Source organism: Macaca nemestrina, chromosome 6, assembly GCF_043159975.1.
Source record: "Macaca nemestrina isolate mMacNem1 chromosome 6, mMacNem.hap1, whole genome shotgun sequence".
In the NCBI taxonomy this organism is placed as follows: domain Eukaryota; kingdom Metazoa; phylum Chordata; class Mammalia; order Primates; family Cercopithecidae; genus Macaca; species Macaca nemestrina.
Window position 1 is genome coordinate 137,798,482 of NC_092130.1, and position 11,532 is coordinate 137,810,013.

Genomic DNA, 11,532 nt, shown 5'->3' on the forward strand with positions numbered 1-11,532 from the left:
CCTCTGCTTTCTGGGTGCCACTGCACTCCAGCCTGGGTGACAGAGCGAGACTCCATCTCCAAAAAAAAAAAAAAAGGAAAAGAAGTATAAACATGTCAGGGATTGCACTTTTTTTTTTCTTGAGAGTTTTGCTCTTGTTGCCCAGGCTGGAGTACAATGGCGTGACATTGGCTCACTGCAACCTCCGCCTCCCCAGCTCAAGCAATTCTCCTGCCTCAGCCTCCCGAATAGCTAGGATTATAGGCGCCTGCCACCATGCCCAGCTAATTTTTGTATTTCTAATAGAAACAGGGTTTCACCATGTTGGCCAGGCTGGTCTTGAACTCCTGACCTCAAGTGATCCGCCCACCTTAGCCTCCCAAAGTGCTGGGATTACAGGCATGAGCCACTGTGCCCAGCCAAAGGAAGGATTTTTTTATGGAAAGTTGAGACTACCTCTGGTAATGTCACCATAGTTCAATAAAGAAACCCCACAGATTAGTATATTAGTATACTAGTAAAAATACTATTGTTAAAAGAAAAACCTTAGCCAAATTAAGTTTAGCAGAGTTTAGCTGAGCAAACAATTATTCATGCATTGGGCAGCCTCCCAAGCCAGAGTAGGCTCAGAGACTCCAGCATAGCCAAGTGGTGGAAGATTTATGGACAGAAAAACAAAAGTGATGCACAGAAAATGGAAGTGAGGTACAAAAACAGCCGGATTGGTCACAGTTCAACATTTGCCTTATTTGAACATGGTTTGACTAAGTTGGCCACCTTTCATTGGCCAAAACTCAGTGACTGGCACAAGAGTAGGCTTCAGTCCATTAACAAGTGCATTTAGGTTATAGTTCACCATGTTCAGATAAACTTTTAGGCCAAACTTAAAATATGTAGGGAGGCAGCTTTAGGCTGAACTTGATTTAACACTATAGATATCCTAAAATGTTAACAGCGGTAGCATAAATTTAATCCTAGAGCAATAAGAATTGCTCTTCTGGGAACTGAGTGGACCCTAGGAGGGAGGTCTTCTTGTGCAGCTGCTAAGTAGTGAAGGAGTTATGGCGGGGCGGTGGGGTTGCGGGGATAGTGGGAGGTGGTTAGGAGCAAAACTAAAGGCTGCCAACAAACATTCCAGCAGAAGCAAAATAATCATCGAAAAGCTGGAGCTGAAGAGCAACCAGTAATAGACTGTGTCCAGATGATGAGTACTGTGAGGCGCCATTGAAAATCTCAGGACATGGAGCCAGCAGCACGTAAGCTGAGCATGGCAGTGAAGCTTTCTAGGGACTACTGCTCTGCCATTTGAACCGGGTATGTTGTGAGGTTATTGAATATTGTAAAATAGCTCAAAACTCAGAATAAAACAAGTATTTTTATCCCTTGTCAGTCTTTCCTCCTTCCAACCCATCCAGCACACCTGTTTTCACACTGACTTTTCTGCAATCCTGCTTAGTAAATGGCAAAAACAAATGACAATTTACTTAGCCGGATATGAGGCACTTCAGGGTCTTATCTCAGTTTTCCTCTGCAATCTTACTTCTTAATACTTCACTAAACCAAATTAACCTGAGGCTCCAAGCCGACTGGCTAATTCAGTTTCCCTTGATTACCCAAGCACACTAAGGGACTTTTAGGAGTCCACTGGGGAGGGACTTGTAGGATTTTTCAATCTCGCATTTTGTATTGGAATAAACAGACCCAGAGGGGTTAAGAGACTTACTAGTTAGTGGCAGGGATGAGACTAGAACCAAATTTCTTTACTTTGTCTCTTTCAGCTATATCAGCTCACCAACCAGCCTAACAGAAGGAATAAATATCTAAAACAAATATAATCCTAGTACTTTGGGAGGCCAAGGAGAAAGGATCGCTTGAGCCCAGGGGTTTGAGGCTACAGTGAATTATGCCCATGCCACTGCACTCCAGTCTGCATGACAGAGGGAGATCCTGTTTCTGAAAAATAAAAATAAAAAACATTGGGGGGATTTAAAAGTCAAGCTAAGAAAAAAAATTAATGACCATAAATGTTTTCCTTTAATCTCAACTCAAAAGAAAATTTGGAAGTTGCAAATATTTTCTCTTGATAGAGGAGGATTTATTACCAAATATCTCAAGGTCACAATCTACTATAGGCTCAAGACAATAATTTAGAAAAATATTTTTCTTTTTTTTCTGAGAGGGAGTCTCGCTCTGTCACCAGGCTGGAGTGCAGTGGCGTGATCTCGGCTCACTGCAACCTCCGCCTCTCGGGTTCAAGTGATTCTCCTGCCTCAGCCTCCTGAGTAGCTGGGACTACAGGTGCACACCACCATGCCCAGCTAATTTTTGTATTTTCAGTAGAGATGGGGTTTCACCATGTTGGCCAGGATGGTCTCAATCTCTTGACCTCATCATCCACCCACCTCAGCCTCACCACGCCCGGCCAGAAAAATATCTTTTCTTCTCACATGTTAAACTTTTGTAGTAGGTTTTGTAATAGTAAAAAAAAAAAAAAAATTTGGCTTCACAAATATGAACGGCTGTTTTATTTTGTGTCATCAGTTCCAAGAATGCTCTTAGACCCAATCATATCTTAGCATTGTACCTCATATTACAAAGTGTTCATCATTCAAACAAAGGCAGCATGAAAACTTTGTTGTTAGTCTTCAAAGAAAAGCCCCTGGCTTGAGACGGAGTCTCGCTCTGTTGCCCAGTCTGAAGTGTAGTGGCACCATCTCGGCTCAATGCAACCTCTGCCGCCCAGGCTCAAGCAATTCTTCTGCCTCAGCCTCTGAAGTAGCTGGGATTACAGGAGCCTGCCACTGTGCCCGGCTAATTTTTGTAGTTTTTAGTAGAGACAGGGTTTCACCATCTTGGCCAGGCTGGTCTTGAACTCCTGATCTCGTGATCCACCTGCCTTGGCCTCCCAAAGTGCTGGGATTATAGGCTTGAGCCACCGTGCCCAGCCACTTTTGCATATTTTAAACTGTGTCCAACCCAGTTACTTCTCTCGCCTTGGTGTTACACCTTCCCCATATATTTCCTCTCCATCCAGACCAGCTGACCTCAACTCTTTGTCAACTCATACTCATTTCTCTCCCTTGTAAACTCAGTGTACCTCCTGCCTGTACCATACAGGCAATCACCGCATGTAAACTTGACTTGTTGTGTATCTTACAATTGTGTTCTAGCTGTCTTTTTAATAACTACTATTTAATGAGAGCCTACAATAAATAGCAAGTGCTCAATAAGAAGGGTGAACATAGAATCTGTCATTCAAACCAAGACATCTCTGAGAATAGGTGCTATTAATAATTGCACTAGGATGGCTGGGTGCAGTGGCTCAGGCCTGTATCCCAGCACTTTGGGAGGCCAAGGTGGGGAGATTACCTGATGTCGGGAGTTCAAGACCAGCCTGACCAAGAAACTTGGTCTACTAAAAATACAAAATTAGCTGTGCATGCGTGATGGCACATGCCTGTAATCCCAGCTACTCAGGAGGCTGAGGTAGGAGAACCACTTGAACCCAGGAGGCAGAGGTTGCAGTGAGCCAAGATTGCGCCATTGCACTCCAGCCTGGGCATCAAGAGCAAAACTCCATCTCGAAAAATAATAATAATAATAATCACATTAGGACAACAGGTGTAATTCAGGGTTGCACTGACAAACTGGGACATATGGCCACCCTATCAATAAATGATAGTGTGACAGACATCACTGCAGGCTGGTTCACTTAACATCACTACTAACTCTTCTCCTTTCTTTACCTTCTGTTATAGTACTGGCGATCCCAGTTTCCCCTTCTCCCTCAATGATAGGGATAGGTCTGAGACACAGTTTCGGCCAGTAAGACGTTAGTTTGGTGTTTCTGATAATTAGTGCTTTCCTGTTGAAAGGGGATAGTTGCAGCTAGAGCAGCTTCTTTCATTTTCTTCCTATGTGGAACTTACAGAGAAGTAGTAGCCACCTAGAGACCATGAAGTGATAAATATGAGGGCAAAGGATGGACAGCAGAACAGAAAGATAGGAATAAACTAGGTCTCTGATGGCAGCTAAAACAAAGCTATTAATTGCTTATCTAGACCTCTTCTTTTGCAAGAAAAATAAACTTCTAGCTAAGCAGGAAGATTTTTTAGTTAATTGCAGCCCAAAGCATTCCTAACTTAGAAGAATAATCATTATTTCATTTCAACTACTTTATACATATATATATATTAGTAGAGATGGCATTTCATTTATAGATATATACATTTTTCATATATATATATACACACACACATACATTTTTTTGAGACAGAGTTTCACTCTTGTTGCCCAGGCTGGAGTGCAATGGCACAATCTCAGCTCACTGCAACCTCTGCCTCCCAGGTTCAAGTGATTCTCCTGCCTTAGCTTCCCAAATACCTGGGATTACAGCCATGTGCCACCACGCCCAGCTAATTTTGTATCTTTAGTAGAACAGGGTTCTACTCCATGTTGGTCAGGCTGGTCTCGAACTCCTGACCTCAGGTGATCCTCCCGCCTTGGCCTCCCAAAGTGCTGGGATTACAGGTGTGAGCCACCATCCATGGCCCTTTATACATATTTTTAAAAATCTTTACAACAGCCCTAAAAGGTGCCTGCTATTATCCTCATTTTTCAGATGAAGAAACTAAACTTCAAAAGGGCTTGGTAATTTGTCCAAAGCCATATAGGCAATTAACATCCAAGTTTAATTTCAAGCCCAAGCCTGTCTGATCTCAGAGTCTGTGCCTCACACACAACAGATGAGGCTGCTTCACCTTGTCTCATGAGCAGGAGCTGTGTGTGCCACAGGCAATCTCCCCTGAACAGATGCTGCTAGAAAGTAGGAGGGTAAGAAACAGATCATGGTCTGAAAATGGTTAAAAAAGAATATGAAGTGGGCTGGAAAGGTTTGACTTTTAAGTAACCATTAGTTAATAAAGTCTGCTCTTTTTTTTTAAGTTCAAGTAATCATTGTTGAAAATAAAAGGCAATAAAAATAAAGACAGTTTTCACTATAGAAAGAGAGAAAGAGAGAAAGAGAGGAAGGAAGGAAGGAAGGAAGGAAGGAAGGAAGGAAGGAAGGAAGGAAGGAAGGAAGGAAGGAAGGAAGGAAGGAAGGAAGGAAGGAAGGAAGGAGAAGAAGGAAGGAAGGAAGGAAGGAGGGAGGGAGGGAGGGAGGGAGGGAAGGAAGGAAGGAAGGAAGGAAGAAATTTTATTGGCCAGGTGCGGGTGTAGAGCAAGGCTCCTCCGTCAGAAAAGAAAAAAAAAAAAAGGAAAGAAAAGAAATAGATCATGTTTTACCCCTACTTCCTTGCCCTCACCCCTACTCTAAGCAATGTGAGGTTGCTACCCCTCTTACTCTACTATGGAATACTCCTTCAATATCAAGATGAAGTGTTCAGTTCAACAAACATTATTTTTAAGCTCCGTCCTCCATGTTTAAGTGTACAAGTTACTCCCAGGAACAATGTAGATATAACTAAATCTACAGCCAGTGGGGCAAGGTAGATGCATAAACAGATCATCTAAATATAATGGCCAAAGGCTAAACTAGAGATAGGTGCAGACAGGGTGGGGCCCAAAAGAGAACATCTGGAAGGAGATGAGGCCTGAAGGAATTTGCAGGTATGATTAAGCAAGTACTGAAAGAGAAATGTAGGTCAGGGAAATGGTAAAATGGGAGAGGGGGTATGGAGTATGGATCATGGAAACTGAGGCAGTATAAAGGGTGCAAAAATCAGTACCTCTGTGTTCCATAGGAGCTCAAGGGCTGGTGCTGTTGATTACATCTGAGGGAGTATTTGGCTACATTTCAAATTTCCAAAAAGTTTAAAAGGCTCTTTAAAAATCTTCATGATTAAAAATGACTAAGGTATATTTTATTAGCCAAGAATAGAACTAATTTGGCCAGGCATGGTGGCTCACGCCTGTAATCCCAGCACTTTGGGAGGCCAAGGCAGAAGGATGGCTTGAGGCCAGGAGTTCAAGACTAGCCTGGGCAACATAGAGAGCCCCCCACCCCACAACTCTACAAAAATAATAAACTTAGCTAGACATGATGGTTCATGCCTGTAGTCCCAGGTACTCTGGAGTCTGAAATGAGAGGATCACTTGTGCCCAGAAGTTCTAGGCCGCAGTGAGCTATGATTGTACCACTGCACTGTAGTCTGGGTGAGTGAGATCCTGTTTCTAAAAAAAAAATAAATAAAAATAAATAAATAAGTCAATAGATTCTGTCCAAAATTGATAAATCAAGAACCAGTGGCCAGGCATGGTGGGTCACGCTTGTAATCCCAGCACTTTGGAGGCCAAAGTGAGAGGATTGCTTGAGCCCAGGAGTTTGAGACCAGCCTAGGCAACATAGTGAGACCTTGTCTCTACCAAAAAAAAAAAAAAAAAAAAAGCTGGGCATGGCCATGGTAGCGTGCACTTACAGTGCCACCTTCTCAAGAGGTTGAGGGGGAAGGATTGCTTGAACTCAGGAATTTAAGGCTGCAGTGAGCCATGATCACACCACTGTACTCTACCCTGGGCAATGGTGTGAGACCCTGTCTCAAGAAAAACAAAAACAAAAACAAAACAAAACAACAACAACAAAAAACAGCAACATAAGCTAATTATTCAGACATAGGGAGGTAAGTGATCAAACAGCCAAGAGTTCAAAATGATTGCCTCTGGAGACTGGGACTGTGGTTTTAGTTATAAGCTTTTAATATACTCTCATAAAATTAGGTGAAAGCATTATGACGATAACAATTTAAATACTTTTTAAAGTAAAAAGAAAAATTTCCAATGCAATTATGTAATCAAATGTATCCATATATTATCCCAACTAGATAATTCCAACAAATAGAGATGCAGAAAGCTTCTTGGTGGCCTTAGAATTAGGGAGAAAAGGTCTAATGAGCAGCTAGTTCGGGAGACCTGAAAAGAAAGCTGCCTCAGCCCACACCACTTGGACGGGTGGCAGGGAGTCAGAACAAATTAAGATCTGCCACTAAGGCCTCCCAAGTCACACGATTTTGCTAAATAGGGTATTTACTGCTTTCTGGAAAACTATCAATGTTCTCTGTGGAAGATGAAGAGTGGAGTTCTTTTTAGTTTCCTCTTCTGCAATTTGGTTTTTCTTCTGTGCAACCCTCTTTACACTTGATGTTTTCGCTTTTACTTTCTTTCTATTAATCTGCTTTCTCTTTAGTTTTTTCCCCTTAACAGTTTTATTTTGCTCTCTAATCTTAAATTCTTCCCGCTATCCACACCCTGCATTTCTCTAAGTCTTGGCTAATGCTCATATTCATAATGCTCATGTCAGGCAATTTAGATTTTTGTCTCGATTTTCCAGGTGGTTAGCTGAAATCCCCTTTTTTTTTTTTTAATTCAGAGTCTTTCTCTGTCTCCCAGGATGGAATGCAGTGGCATAATCACAGCTCACTGCAGCCTTGAACCTCCCAGGCGCAAGCAATTCTGCTACCTCAGTCTACCCAGTAGCTGGGACTACAGGCATGCGCCACCACACCCAGCTAATTTTTACAAATTTTTTATAGAGATAGGGTCTCACCATGTTGCCCAGGTTGGTCTCGAACTCCTGGGCTCAAGCAGTCCTTCTGCCTCAGCCTCCTAAAGTATTGGGATTACAGGCCTGAGCTACGGCGCTGAGCTATCACTTGGCTTTTTTGTTTTTCTTCTCCTTGAAATGGAGTTTCACTCTTGTTGCCCAGGCTGGAGTGCAATGGCGTGATCTCGGCTCACCACAACCTCCACCTCCCGGGTTCAAGGGATTCTCCTGCCTCAGCCTCCCAAGTAGCTGGGATTACAGGCATGTGCCACCATGCAAGGCTAATTCTGTATTTTTTTTAGTAGAGACGGGGTTTCTCCATGTTGGTCAGGCTGGTCTCGAACTACCAACCTCAGGTGATCCACCTGCCTTGGCCTCCCAAAGTGCTGGGATTACAGGCATGATCACTTGGCTTTTGAACATAACTTGTCCATCTGTAAAACTGGTTAATATTCCTCAGGATGCTGCATAATAATGGCTAAGCTAACCTTGAAGTTCTTGAGAGAAAGTAATTTAAGAACTATGATGTGGTTAATTCAAGTTGTAGACTATTATCTTCATATGCAATTTGAATATTTTCTTCTTCTCCTGAAAATTAAAACTTCAATTCTAGAGACCTCTTTGTAGAATGACAATAGGAAATGTCAAAATACAGAATGAAACAAATTTTATCAACAGTTTGTCCCTTCAACAAGTGAAAGAAAATCAACCAATGAATTAAAGCTCTTTAATCCCTAGAGAAATACAGTGATCAGATTCAAAGAATGAAGTTGGATTTAACGTTATATTTTAATTTTTAAGTTTCTCAAAATGAAACTATATATGTGACTAAAAACATTAACCTACTAAGACAAAAATCTTTGCTTTTCTTTTTTAAAAAATGTATAATAAGTCTGGCATGCACCTGTAGTCCCAGTTCCTCAGGAGTCTGAGGCGGAAAGATCTCTTGAGCCCAGGAGTTTGAGACATGACTGGGCAACATGGCAAGACCCAGTCTCTAAAAGAAAAAGAAAATAAAACTGTAAGTCTGAGGGCTTCAAACTGTCCCATCACATGCTATCAATGTTAGAATTTGAAGCTCAGAAATTGTGGATGTGTAATGAGTTATGGTTCCTTAAAGAAACCAACATTTGCGGATAAAAGTATTTGAAATGGCACCACTGTTTGCCCCAAATAAAGCCTTCTCAACTAAAAACCTAGGGTTAAAAACCTAGGGTTAAACCAAGAATATAAAGGGCTCTATAACCTATCTGTAGTTATTACTGGGGAATTTAGATTTCATATAAACCTGTCTTTATTTTAAATGTACTTAGAAAAAAAGCACACACCTCAAACCAAATATCCAATCCACATTTTTTCCTAACACAGAAGGAGGCTTCTTTGAAGGTTTTTCCAGGTTTACCATTTAACAGTGGTCCAGCTAAAAATAAACCCATGAGGGTTTACTAGGCAAATTCAATGGCAAACCAAACACTAGTCCATGGGGCGTTGGATTCAGCTTTTTCCCCACCAGCCTCTCCCAGGACCCCCACCTACATTCTCCCATCTCATAATTAGAAAGCTAATTAGGCTTCCAAATGTAAATGCTAAATGGAGAGGGCGATCTGGGCTCAGGCCAGGATTCCTGGAACATCTAACACCCTGCTCTGTCCTCTGTTCCTGCAGTGAGCTGTGGGAAGAGAGCTGGGCCGCATGACTATTTGGGGCCATTTAACTTGCTGGAGGGCAGTGTTTACTCTCATTTGTCTGAGCAGAAAGCTGTGTTGCACAGACTGCAAACTCTGAAAAAAATAAAATTAAAAAAAAACACAACAACATGCAATGGGATTTTAGTACTTTAAGGGAAAAAGTAAGTACATTTTCATAAACTCGGTTATTACCATGGTTACACGAGGGTACAAGAGAAGGTCCTCTGGAGAACAGTTCCTGGTTCTAGCTAGACAGCCTCTCAATAGTGCAGGGCGACTTCTTCAGTAACCATGACAACCAGAATTAGAAGTGCCGTTGCAACACTAGCAGAAACCATCTTTTGAAGCGATTCTATGAATCACATTGAATACTGATGATGCAAGCTAGTGTGATACATACTTTTCAAACATTAAAAAAAATCTTATTACCATAAACAAATAATCACCTTAGATTCCAATTTGAAATCACTTTTTTGGAATCATTTTTTTTCGTCTGGTTTTGTTTGTTTCCCTTTTGGATTCCCGCGGCCTCCATTGCAAACGCGATTTGTGTACTTTCCAAACTTGTCAGAACTGCACGGGTAAGAGCTTAGAATGTGATTCATTCGCTCTTATTTTGAAAAGGGATGAGGAATGGGGTGGGGGAGGGTGGGTAGACAGAGAGCCCTCTTGTCTACTCAGGAGGACGAAAACAGGGGAGGGAAGGGAAAAAGAGAGGAGAAAGGGAGAGAGGAGGAGAAAAGAAGGGGAGAGGAGAAGGAGGAGGAAAGGAGGGAGGGAGAAGAAGGAAAAGGAGGGAAGGAAAAAACGGAAAGGAAAAAAGTGCCGATAGCAGAATCTTCGCTGCCCATGTTAGGGATAAAAGCACCTTTATTGCCTTGACTTCTCCATCTGCCCAGATGTGTCAGGCACGTGGAAGCTGGTTGGATTCGATATTTTAATGACCCGGTTGCGATCTTTTCCTGGACGTATCAAGAAGTCCTGGAGCTTCTAATATTCCTGGAGGGATATCCAGGAAGAGGAAAAGAGGCTCTTCCTTACTTCGTGCGGTCTTCCAAAAGAAGCACCTTTCGCTGGGGAGCGTCGCGGCGTGGAGTGCAATGGGAGGTTTTGTTCTCCTGGGCCACAGGCGTTAGCTGTCAGTTCCCTCCACCACCAGCACCGGCCGGCGCGCGTGGGGAGGTCACGCAGGTCCTCTGCCCTTGTAACAAACTGCAGATTTGGGCTGGTGCCTTAGGGCTCTGGTCCAGCGCACCCGCTGTGTGCACTGCTAGGCGCTAAGATGCCTTCCTTGGCTCACGTGTGGACGGGCACGCAGACACCATACAGAGACATGGGTGCCCACACGCGCGCACATAGACATGGGCGCCGCACTTGACACGGGCACACACGAGCGAGCACGCCCTTGCCCTGGCTCTAATGCCCCCTCCTCTCGCGCGTGGATCGGCCTGGGCCGGTGTGGGGGGACGCCCCAGAAAGCGCCTAACCTTCTTCTGACCCCACTTCGCAGACACCCCCCGGCAGGGCTCCCTTTCTCCCTTGGGTCGCGGGGAGGAGAGGCGCCTCCTCCTCAGCCACCTAGGTTTACAGCCTATCAGAGGAAGGGTGGCGGGGTGGGGGTGCTGGCGGCGAGCCCCCCAGCCCCTCGCTTACCTTCGTGGCGAGGCCAGCTCTTGGGCTTCGCTGCACGGCCCCAGGCCAGGCGCGCGGGGTGGTTGCCGCTGGAGCAGGAGCGGTCGGTGTGTGGATGTCCAGAGGTGAGGGCGCCGCTGTCGCGCCTGAGGCTCCCGGAGCTGTCAGGGGCGGCCGACCTGACCTGCAGAGGCCCAGAGCAAACCCCGCCCTCTGGCCTAGGCCGGCTCCGCAGCGGGGACCGAGACGCCCCGCAGCGTTTCCTGAAGGACCAATCCGGAGCAGGGGACTGGCCTGGGGAAGGAGGGACAGGGGGACCGGTAGGACACCCGGACTCTGGCCTGGACCTCGTAGGCTGGCTTCTATGGCAGCCAGGAGGGAGGGGCAAGAGGGAGGGGACGCGCGGCGCAGGGACACCCAGTGCAGTCGCTCGGGGAGGGGGGTGGTTGGGCCTGACGCAAACAGGACCCCTTCTAGAGCCTGGATGGGAGCAGCTACATGGCCGAAAGCGGGCTGACACAGCTCCCACCAACATACGCCTCGTGCCGAGCCGTTCCAGCACTTCAGCAAGGGTTTCCTTGTCCTTGGGAGACGGTGACCCAGTAATCCTCCCAACAGAAAGGGGGTTTCCAGCAAACCACTGTGACAGCTCCTCCGGGTGAGTCGGGCAGGGTTTAGGTTCTGCAGAAAGAA

General features: G+C 44.7%; 1 protein-coding gene across 4 annotated transcripts in view; it reads right to left on the bottom strand.

Moving 5' to 3' along the window:
* The window catches only part of LOC105487472 (NIM1 serine/threonine protein kinase), a 93,507-nt gene extending 82,296 nt beyond the window's left edge, over positions 1 to 11,211 (bottom strand). For 3 of the 4 annotated variants that reach the window (XM_071098968.1, XM_011750923.2, XM_071098964.1), the window contains exon 1: positions 10,861 to 11,211. The gene's annotated coding sequence lies outside the window, so the exon portion shown is untranslated. Of the gene's footprint in view, positions 1 to 8,423; positions 8,517 to 10,860 lie in introns of all 4 variants that reach the window. The other variant, XM_071098966.1, reaches the window with a different exon arrangement.
* Positions 11,212 to 11,532: the final 321 nt, after the last annotated feature.